Below are 12,127 nucleotides of genomic sequence, written 5' to 3' on the forward strand. Positions count from 1 at the left end.
CAACCGGTTGAGGCAGATGGCCGCCCACTTTGAGCCTGGTTCTGCCTGAGGTTTCTTCCTGTTAAAAGGGAGTTATTTGCTGATCAGAAATACATATCACAGTAAATTAACTTTAAAATGCAGCCAGTGGAATGGATTGCATGGCTTTAAAGATCAGGTATTATGTCTTTTTTGACTAATTTTAAAATACTGAGTCTATTTTAAACATATCTCTGACATTTTATTCACCAAAAGTTGTTTAGGTAATTTTAAATCAATTTTTTCTTGGGGCTCAGGTTGCTATCTGTCCTCCAGAAGGCTATTTCAGAAGCTATTTACATAAAATCTGCATTATTAATGACCACCTACTTTGATTAGCTGGAAGCGTTGCCCCCACCTTCACCCCCAGCCAATCAGAATATGACATAATGAATAATGCAAGTTCCCCCATGCCACATCTTGCAGTAATGGCTGCAGGTGGAGATATAAGACAGTATAGTGATCCTCAGTGAAGGGGAAGAACCTTCTGTTGCACTGTTGAGATTTTAAAAAAGATGTTTCAGAGCAGTAAGATTGTGTCTAAGGTTCCTCATGAAGTAAAAGTCATGTCTCCAAATGTAGCTGGAAGTTGCATGTCAGCATGCCAGTTCACTACTCCACTTCGCTAACATTATGGTGTTTTTCCATTGTCTTGGGGGTAGTCATGCTGAGCCATGACTCCATTACACAGCACAGCAAAGTTAAAGGTTACCTGTTGGAGGTATGCTGGTCGTCTGCAGCTCTTCATCAAGCATTATCATCACTGTGGCTGTTTCTGCTTGTACTATTCCTCCCTACATTATTTCTAACTGATTTGCTGAACAAAGAGCTCCAAATATGTCCATATGTTGTTTTTTCAACCTTTTTCTTTTAGCTCCAATAACAAAGCTAGATTAACTTCCCATACATTCTTCACAATAAAAGCATCTTAGTTAATCATTTAAAAGATTTTAGCTTGAGGCAGTAAAGCAGGGAATGTTGGGTTTGCATCTTCTGTAACTTTGCAACACTCTGATCCATAAAGCTGGCCAATCAGAACAGAGTAGGCTCATCAAGAGGAGGGCTCAAAGAGACAGTGAATACCGAGGGTCTGCATAAAGGGTCAGTATAAGATAAATACAGAATCTTTTGAACTGTAAATCATGCAAAGTTACTCTAGTGGAGTCCAAAAGTAAAAATTTAGAGCATTAAAAATAAATAAATATATATATATATATATTTACATAAATATACTTGTTAGGAAACAGTTTCCTGTTGACATACTCAGTAGTTACAGAGAAACATTGGGTGTTGTTTTATGCTGGGTGAGTAGTGTATAGTGGGTTTTTAGAGCTTTTTTGACTTCTCTGGTCAAAGAGTACAGGTACGAGAATGACCCAATGAGTGAAGGTGTGAGCTGAAAAACCAATACAATGAGCTAAAGCATGCTATATTGTCTGTGGGTTTTTTCATTTCGACTGACCTCTTTCATATTACACCTATTCATTTGATCCATTGTTTTTAGTTGCTTTAAGTATGTTTTTATAACTGTTTTTTTGGCCACTAGGAAAAGAGGAATGCATTATCATACATTGGGACTCGTGTTTCTGTCCTCCTGGTGAATGTAAGTACAATACTCACCCTCTTTTAGCTCTGTTTTTGCTCTCTACCAACTCCTGAGAGAAAAATCTGGCACTTTAGATGCTACATGCTCGACTGCAGTAGTAGTTCAAAAGCTAGACGCTAAATGTGTCTGTTTGCCTTTTGATGCTGACAAGGCAGCTTTTAAAGAGTTTTTTTTTTTTTTTTTTTTTAAATCAAAACAGCTGCGGTCTGGACAGCTAAACCATGAGCTGACACAGTTGGGTGATCATTTTCTGTAAGTTTATGACAACAAGCCACACTGCTTGCATTACACATCATCAACGACAAAAATATTTTTATGCCTTTATTATATTGACCATCCACTGGCATGGAGCTGAATACTTTTTCAGCACTGGTTACCAGGCACATTCTTGTGATTTTCTTCTGTTTGAGGCCAGTGCTCTAAGCATTAAATATCTCTGGAAGTATCCATAATGCTCATCTGAGTCAGCATTGCACCACATTTTCTAATGTCTCCCTCTAATCAGAAGAACTTTGTGTAAGAGTGTAAGAACTGCATACACAAATACTCAGAGCCAGCTGTATTTCACATGCATGCAAACAAAAGCTGTCATCTTCTCAAATCTCACACACTGAAGAATTTGATAATGAGGAACTATTTCCTATTCATACTGCCATACACTGTATGTAGGTCTACTGGTATTCAATATTTAAGAGATCTCATCTCAACAAGTTCCCATTTATCATCAGGTGCAGTATGTGTATTTTTTCTGCTGAGCTAACTAGTTGACAAGCACAGGATACGGGCCTCGTAAAGAAAGCATCAATCATGCAAGTCTTCCCTGGGGGCCAGCCTGTCCCTTTGCACCCTCTGCTCACTCACCATAATCAATAACCTACCAATGAGCTCCACATCCAGAGACAGCAATCTGACTCCTTTTTTTTAATAATCCAAGTGTGTTATGGCAGCATCATGCTGACATTCGCTCTCACATCAGCATCCATTTTTAATCACGGTATCTGGCCTCGCTGCTGCTCGTCAAGTGCCTCAGCCTCCTGTCAGAGTGTGGGTTTGCAGAGAGGGATAAGAGCTCTTACTGATGCTATGTGGAAATAGATGTGCTGGTGCAACTGCCTACCTCTCCTGGACCATCTGTAGAGTGGCAGTGCTGGGTGACTATTACATAAGGAATTCACAACAGGCCCTCTCTTTCCCACATTATGTTAACAAGTCCTTCAAATAATTTGAATTTCAAGTCTCGAAATGTCTTTAAGCGTTTGGTTATTCAATGTTTAGTTCTTCCGACTGAAACTGTGCACTTCCTTCTTGGTTAATGTCTTGAATTTGGCAGATTTGGCATATAGTAGGTTCATGTTTTACATTTAGTCACTTCCTCTGTCACGCAGTAGACATTTTGTATGTATGTATGCTATTTAAAGGATAAGGTTGACGGTAGTCAGTATTTTCTTAGTCAACAAAATTCATTAAAAAGCAACAATGAATTGATCAAGTATTGAATCCAAAGCCTAATATAGATTATTCCTCTGTGGTATAGAGCACCACTGTTGTCCAAAATCTAATTAAAGCACATCAGTGGACCACTATATTGCACTAGCAGACCATTTCCCACATTATCACAAACACACACACTGTAGTTTATTTTGAGTCAATCCCACATACACATCCTAGTGCTGTAAATACCTATTATAATGACTGTGTATTAGTCCCAAACAAATGCATTACTTACCCCTGTCTGAGTAACATGTTAAAACTCACATACCCAGCTGTTTTAGGAAATGACTGAGCTTTATAAAAAATAAACAATATATTTGTTTTTAATGTTTCAGGTAGGAAGTAGCAATAGACTGACAGCTACAAACAGGCTGGACAAAGCAAAAAGTATTGATGGATTGTTGATTCTGTTGTTTTTTTATGGCATTAAGTTTATAAAAAGAAAGATCTCTCAGAATAGGTCATAAATATTTGGTGTTCATTCAGTCTGCATTCAATAGCACTGAGCTCTGCATCCTCACTGCTAAACTGCTGCCTGTTCTCATAAATGTAACACCCCCCTCTTCCCCAGCCTCCTCCTATATTAGCATTCACAGAGTTAGTGTGTGAATTTGTGTCAAGCTCGCTCACATTTGTGCACAGCTACACTGCCAAACTAAAATTGTAAATTTATTGTTATAATAAATACCTAAAACCTTGACATGAGTGTCCTGAATTAAATACTGATGCTCTCATCTGTCACTAAGACAGCAAACCTACACATTTACTCATGCTGCAGTATTTAGTTGTGACGTCTATTAGTTAGACACTTTACAGCTAATAGTCAAAACTTTAAGTCCCATATGGCTGCCATCAGCTATCACTGAGGCAATCTCCAATTATTTTGGTACTAAGTAGAGCAAAGTGTGTTATTGAAGGGCAGTCATTAAGCGGAATGTCAATTAGTCCAGTGTGTGTGTGTGTGTGTGTGTGTGTGTGTGTGTGTGTGTGTGTGTGTGTGTGTGTTTGTGTGCGTGTTGCTACAGTACATCCATAAAGGTTTACACTTGGAGGGACTCATTACGTCTGATAATTACTGTGCATAGTTGTAGATCAGCCCGGGAATATAAGGCAACTTTACACATCCCGGAGCACCCTAGGGTGCAAACACCCCCCCTCAAGATGGGCCCATCTTTCAGATAATGTTCTCGTACAAACTGCAAAAGAAGTTGTGGGAACACTGCAGAGATGGCTCTGGAGGCTTTTCTTCTAGAAAGTTCCAGTATCCACAACGCAAAACTCGAGGATGTTGTGTGACAGCTACACCAGGCAGACTGAAGCATTTCTGAAGAAAATAGTGGTCCATCTCCTCAATTTGTTGCTCCTATAAATGTTCATTGTACAGTGGAAAAATGAGACCGCTACTGTGTAAATTGGTTAACTAGGACTAAACACTGATTTCATATCCAGATTAATAAGTCTGTGAAGGCGAAATATAATTTTATTGCTGCTCATACATTAAGGGGATGTCTGCAGAGAGCTTTGAACAAAGCTATGGAAGTGAAATATGCACACACTCAGTAACGCAATGTAAATCAACTGATTCTTAGACACATTAAGACTTGTTTGAAATGCTTTAGCCTGGCATTGGTTCCCTCTGACAATTTTCCAATGAGTCCACTGGGAGAGAAGACACTCACAAAACAGACAGTGTAATTAAAAAGAATGTCTTTCAAGCATAAGTGCCAGCCAATGCCGTAGGAACAAGAGGGAGACAGTGGGAGTCATGGTAACAGCTGATGGATGGAGACAGGAATAGGAGGATACAGATGATGACCTGTCAAAAGGCCTTGGTTTGTTTGTGCTGCCTCTACGTCTCTGGCTATATGGAGATGTCAGACTGGTCAACAGCAGCAATTATGTGCAACAAATGGCCAAAAATTGACATCATCTGTTCCAAATCCATTGTGTTCTTTCACAATGAAGCTTGTTATGACCTTTACATTGAGTCATAACAACCAGCTGCATCATCAAAGCTTAAACAAAGGCACATGTGCACATTGTAGATGCTCTTTCTCCTCTTTGGTAGCAACACGCTGCCCACAATTGTGTAAAAAGGCAGTTGTGATGCATCGACATACAAGGCCAGACATGTGTGCCTTCCACGCCTTTAAAAAATTAGCACTCATCTCAAAAACTAATGAAAACCTGAAGCTCCTCAAGCCCTGCTACAGCAATTTGCATAATAATTACAACATAGCAATGAAAGTGGGGGAGGACAGCAAAACAAACCCCTGCCAGCTGAATAAGTATAATTCAGCATACTGTAAAAATAGCTGTGGCTTCTTCCTAATAGAGTCAGGCCTCCATATTCTGTCTCGGTACTTGATTACTACAGTTGTCCACAAGTGTCTGGAAGGATGTCCATGTCATTATGGAGTTTATTCCAGCAAATTAGTCTTGCACTTCTTTAAATTTGGAGGACTCACAAGACACGGATAAAAAAAGACAAAAATCAATACAACATTGGCTGAAATATCCTGACTTTTAGTCTCTTTACTGGGCCAAGCTTTAAAACCATTGTACCTTCCACTTCTCCTGATGCAACATGATTGTCATTAAACCCTCCCTGCCAAGTAAATCATCCAACGACATTTCCCCAGTTTGTTGCGCAGGTTTTCTGTTAAATAATTTCTAGTCTCAAAGCCCAAGCTGAGACAACTCGGCTGACATCAGGTTATTTCCAGAGTCACAGAAGGACTTTCACAGCAAACAGGCTTAGTAGTGCTTCTCATAACGAATAAACTGAACTTGATGTTTAAAATGTATATAGTGCTCCATTAAGTCTCCAGATCTAAGAGTTTGAATCATGAATTCTGAGCAGTGGTGTATAACAGTTTTTGCAGAGTAAATGTTATTAGTAATGGGTACTTTTAATGAGTTATTAGTAAAAGGTCAAATACTGCAATTGAAAATGAATTCACTACATGCAGATATGTAGTTATTACATTTTTTAAAGTCTCACCCTAAAATCACTGACTCTGTTAGAAGCATTTAGTGACAGCTGAAATTACTTTGTATCCTCTTTCCAGACTTCTGTATCACTGCCCACATCTCAATTAAGAACGAGGATGTTATCTTCCTACGCTAGCAAAATAGCTACAATCGCTGAAAATAGCAACATAAACAACTTGCACAACTTGCAGCTGTGTAAGTTGTCGTAAGTCGACCTACATAAATAGCTGTCCTTAAACTGGGAGATAATTACATTTTTGATCAATTTTAATCAATTTTGGAAATGTTTCCATGTCAACTGAAAATTACATCAGAGGTACAATTATGCCACATGCTATGGATTGGTTATGACAAAACAAAGCAAAATACCAACCCTTTCCACAAATATGAACAGCCAATCATGAACACATCATCAGTCTGAAGGCATGACTTAAAAACAAAATGTCAGTTTAGTCTGATTATCAGGCTTGTTGCTGATTGGTCTATTTTTTGCTATACCACATACAGATGGCTGGGTAGATGCAGAACATGATCTCAGGTGCAGATATTCCTAGCTGAGGTACGATAAAATCTGACAACAGAAAAAAAAGAATACCTTAGACATCACCAGCAGTAAATGTCAGATCTTGTCAGCCCTGAAGAATCAGAGCTGAACAGTGGCATCTCTCCAGATTTACCATCAGCAGCGTGGAAATATTCACTGGTGTGGAGACAGAAGTTAACCCACCAGAGACTCAGGTCTGTTCTTTGGAGGTTGTTGTGTAGAAATCACAAACAGAAGCCAAAATACAGAATCTGAAATGAGGGTCAGCCTGCAAATAAACTGTTCACCCTTTGTACTACTTTTCTGTATCCAAACCTCCTTCTGTTAGTCTGTGATTAACGACCACACAAACCAACACACTTCTCTCAGCATGCAGTCCACCACCATTAACTAAACGCTGCAGATGACATCAGATGGTTTTACATTAATTGGTGATGGACATCACCTATTTAACTGCACAGCAGGAGAGACAGACACTCCAGTTGCATTTTCTTTCGGGTTCTGTTTTAGCAGCGTTGCCTCTGTCGTCTATGTTGGACTTAACGTTCCAGCTCCGCCGACACCTTGCTTCACACAGTCTCACCTCTCTTCTCCCACTGAAAACCCTGCTGTCAATCATCAAGACGATGAGTAGCTGGGAGCTCAGCAACCACAGCTATCTAAAAATCCCACATCATTCCCCCTAATCTAGGTTTCAGACGCTTTCTCCTTTGAACCAGACTTAAGATGACAATAGTCCTTCGCTATTTAGTAGGTTTTCCCATGGCTATCCTTATGGTAATTATGGAGGATTTGTCTAAATACATGTGTGTGATCCATGACTCATCTTGTTTTCACTCTTCGTGGAAAGTATATAGCTCTGATCCTTTAAAGAGTGCTATTTCTGAGATTTCTACTTTCTCAACAACAAAGTAACCATCAAGTATTTGTGTACTGGAGGCTTTAATTTAATAGTAGTAACACAATTTCCTTCCTAGCATCAGTGAAATTATTCTAATTAGTACAGTGGTGAATGACAGGTAAGACAAAAGCACAGCGGGTACAACATCATTACATTTGAATGAAGCCAGTCTCTGTATCTCTATATTAACAATGGATCAAATCACCATGTGATTGGTTGCACAACCCTGATAATTAAAGTCTGACTGCGCAGCTCCCCTCAGCATGACTGGTTTTGGTGGAGTTTTGATCAGCTAAACAGCCAGATATTTCCCTCAGGAATTGGTGGAGACCCAAACAGAACTAAAGACTGAGTATTTGATATTCATCTTAACGTTAGCATCCATGAATGCTAATGCTGCTCTGTCTCTAGTGGATCAAAAAGGCAACCATGTGTTAACATTTTCTCTACATCCACTTCATAAGTTCACTTTATAATGTTGAAAAAATGAATGCAACTTGAAACAATTCTTTTTTATTCATTATAACTTTTAGATAAGTGAAATTTTAAAGCTATATACAGTGCTCTTTCCTTAATTTATTAGAATAATTCTTGAAGACACTTTGAATATAATTTGGAGAAAAAAAACCCAGTATAAATTATATAACATTATCAACAGAGAGTTCAGCACAGGTCATGCTTTCTGACTTGCTACAGTACGTGAACATGATGAAATAGTGTGGTAATATTCCCTGTTGCAGCAGCCACTTTTACATTAACTTTGCATTACTGTTTCCTACGTACCAGCACAATTGTCACAAAGATCCAAATAATGGAGAGATGAACAGCAGTATATTAGGCGCACCAATAGCTAATACAAATGAAGGTAAATAGAAGAGGCTGTTTTACAGAAGTGAAAATAGATTTCTAACTCTAAACTCGCCAACTTCACCCAGCTTTGTTCTTTCGCTGAACAATTTTGCACCTGTGTCCACCACATTTGCAAACGCTGCTCCAAACTCTGCCTTAGACCGAGATATAAGACAGTAAACAATGAATTTACTGTGTCTAGACGAGGCAACAGGCATCTCCACTTGGCAGTTCAGCCTGTTCCTCTTGTTAATTCAAAGATGCCTCAAGCAGTTTGTAAATCTGGCTGCTGATATGTTACTTACAGAGCACTGGGACTTCGTGTTCATCTGCCTGCCTGCTTCTGTCTGGCGTTTAAGCCAAAAATAAATAAATAAATAAATAAATTACACAAAGTGTAACGATAATGCAATGCAGTTCTCTACCTCCAGCTTGTATCAGCCTTGGAAAAAAAATTAAAACATCTAGTGAAAAACTGATTTCTCAAGGTTGTCTGTGCCCAACAACTTGATTCATTTTGCCTTCTTGGAGCTGTCACAAAAATGTCTCAGTCTCATTACACTTTTTTTTTTTTCAAATTGCTTCATGGGAAGGGACGGCATGTAATATAACTTCACTTTGACAGAAGCTTATCAGCTCTCGGGTATAGCACCAGAAGTGCATAAGAATTCTGCTGTAACACAAACATATAATTCATGAGGCAATGTTTCCAAGAAAGATATATTGAGGCAGGAGAAAGGCACTGCATGTGTTTTTGCTTGTTTGTGATTATTTTTGGTGCCGATTGACGTCATAAAGTGTCATGACTGGTATCGCCTGTGTGTCAGGAGAGGGGCTCTGCTGGACTTGGGTTTATCTAAAGGATACTTTTGCATAGTTTGTCACTGTGCTGCAGTAGGTGGCTGCTGGTTCTTCTTCCAGAGAGGAGGAATTCTGTTGCACTGGGGCCTTGGGATTGTGCTTCCGGCAACTGAGAAGAGCTTAGAAACATGCATTTTTCAAGGGGGGAAAAATTGCTCTGAGAATGATTGCCTTCAAAAGGTATCACACTGTAGATGTAGAATATGAAGGCTGGCTTGACTATTCTCTATCTTTCTTTTTTTTCATCTTTTCAACGTTGGGTACTATTTATTAAGAATGTGGTAGGTGAATCAATATTTTTATATTATTGCAAAAAGGGGTCAAATGACATACTGTGAGAGTTTGTGACGGACCCACATTATCACCCAACTCTCCAGCTCCTCTTTGTGCTATGAAGTACTTGTTTGCTTATTTCATGCATTTAGCAAGATAGTTGAATTTCTCAAGAATCAATGGAGATTAAAAATACATAAAAAGAGAGTGAAGTCTGCCAGAAATACGACTCCCAATGAATACAAATGTTGCTCTGTGTTTGCTGGATGTGTAAATAGGCAACTGCTACCATCAACATGTTGGCCATACGCCAATGTTGAGTTAAAGTTTGTTCTGCTGCTGTAAACTCTCGACTGACGCCTATGACCTGTGAGGTGAAAGTCACGTGACTGTTGGAGATATCAGTAGACCAGGCAAATGTTCAGTAGCCTTGCCTTGATAGCTTGTCTGTTTGCACTGTGGAAGGCAAAGAGTGAAGAAAAGAAGCGAATAATACGCACATTTTTAATATGGCATGACTTGAAATGTTTTTATTTGAATGTTTTAAATTGTATATAACCTATACACTTTTTTTCTTTCTTACTGTTACTAAAAGCCTAACTAGGGACTGGAGTTGGAAACTGGTTTATAATGAATGGAAGTGTTACTATGTTGTTGCAGTTGATCAAATAAACAGAATAAAAGAAAAAAAACTCTACATTAAAAGGAAAATGTTATAATAAAGCTTGTTCAAATTGCCAACATTTCTTTATGCTTTCTCCTCTTTCTAGTTTTGACAAAATAATAGGAACACTATTAGGAACACATTTCAATATAATGCCCTCCAGTTTGGCAATCTCAATAATATTCATAAAGTAGAATTATCACCTTTCTTACAATGTGATGAATTATCACATTTCTGATGATGCTGATATGTCATTCTGAATCACACTTTAGTTTTGCCTAACAGCATGTTGCAGCTCATCAGTGCACAATATTGAAGTGCGCCCTAAATTCCATAATGATTACTGTAAATGTGGATGCTTGATGCAAAATAATGCTAAACAATCTGGCTCATTAACCACAAGTGAAGTTAAGACTTCATTTCCTGAAGTTGCTAGACAGACAAAAGCAAATGAGTTCCAACATGAAATGATTTATATGAGAAACTAAACTCAATCAAAAGTCTCGATGCAGAAAACCCCATGAGAGTCAGTCCTCTGGCTTGTCATTTCCAAATTGCAGGATGAGTGGCAGATCAGATCATGTGAAGGATGAGCTGCCTGTCTCCTGTCACCACTGGACACATCTGTGGAAGAAATCTCCCAAATAGCTTTGGACACTCGGTCGTCTCAATACCCATGGGGCTATGCTCCCTGGAAACCATCTGCAAATGTGAGATGTCATCCCAACAACTTCTCCATTGATTTCTATTTGCATTAGTCTCTATTTATCTGTCTTTGGCTTTGATTATTGTGTGTCTATTTAGAATGGCACATTACAGTTACTTTTATGAAATATAGTGAGTTAGTTAGTTAGTTTAGATCTATGATGTGTATAGATTCTGAAAGTGACAGGGACAAAATGATCTAAACAGACAACTTTTAAACAGTCCTGTCAAGTTAATATGTCCCCTTTTTCAGAAACCCCATTATAAATCTTTTCCCTTTGATCTGTTATCTTTTCTATTTTCTATTGCATTACTTTATGTCTTATCATGCTCTTATGTCTTTCTTTTCCATATCTCATCAGAAAGTTGTATCAAAAGAAGTCATCTCTTTTCAGGGGTTTAGAGGACGTCTAAATTCTACGACGTCTGTTCTATTTAAAACGTTCTGCACATTCTGTCTAACAGTAATCATATAATTAAAAATGTTTTTAAAAATAATTGGACAAAGGAAATAGATGTATACTAAAGCTTAAAAATCTATTTCCGGACCCCATCTGTTACTTCCAGTGCAGTTTGGAATTTGTATGAACAGTCTTTTCAATTAGAAGGAGTTTATTGTGAATTTATTATGTACAACAACACACAATAAATACTGTACTGTGCAAAAGGTTTAGGCACTAAAAGCAAAGTGTGAAGGCTTTCAAAAATAATGCCACAAATAGTTTTTATGTCTCAATTAAGTGCATACAAAGTTAAGATAGAAGATACAAGAAGAGGACAGAAGAAAACAAGATGAGATCAGTAATTTTTGTGAGCACACTTTGTGTTTAAAACAGCACCTGCTCTCCTTGGAACACCTGCACACAGTTTTTTAAGGTACTTGGCAGGTAGGTTGTTCCTGGATCATGGAGTTGTTGCCACAGCTTTTCTGTGGATTTCGGCATCTTAGTTGCTTGTGTGTCTTCCATTATGTTGAGATAAAGGCTCTGTGGGAGCCATACCATCTGCTCCAGTATTCCTTGTTCTTCTTGTTGCTGGAGATAGTTCTTTATGACTGGCTGGATGTTTGGGGTTATTGTCACACTGTAGAACAAATTTGGGACCGATCAGACACCTCTCAGATGGTATTGCATAATGGATGATAATTTTAGTTCCTAAAACTTTTTCACAGCACTGTATATCCTTTAACTTTTTACACAAAATCCTTCATGTAGCCTCTGA

The sequence above is a fragment of the Scomber scombrus genome, chromosome 3 (genome assembly GCF_963691925.1).
Source record: "Scomber scombrus chromosome 3, fScoSco1.1, whole genome shotgun sequence".
NCBI lineage: Eukaryota > Metazoa > Chordata > Actinopteri > Scombriformes > Scombridae > Scomber > Scomber scombrus.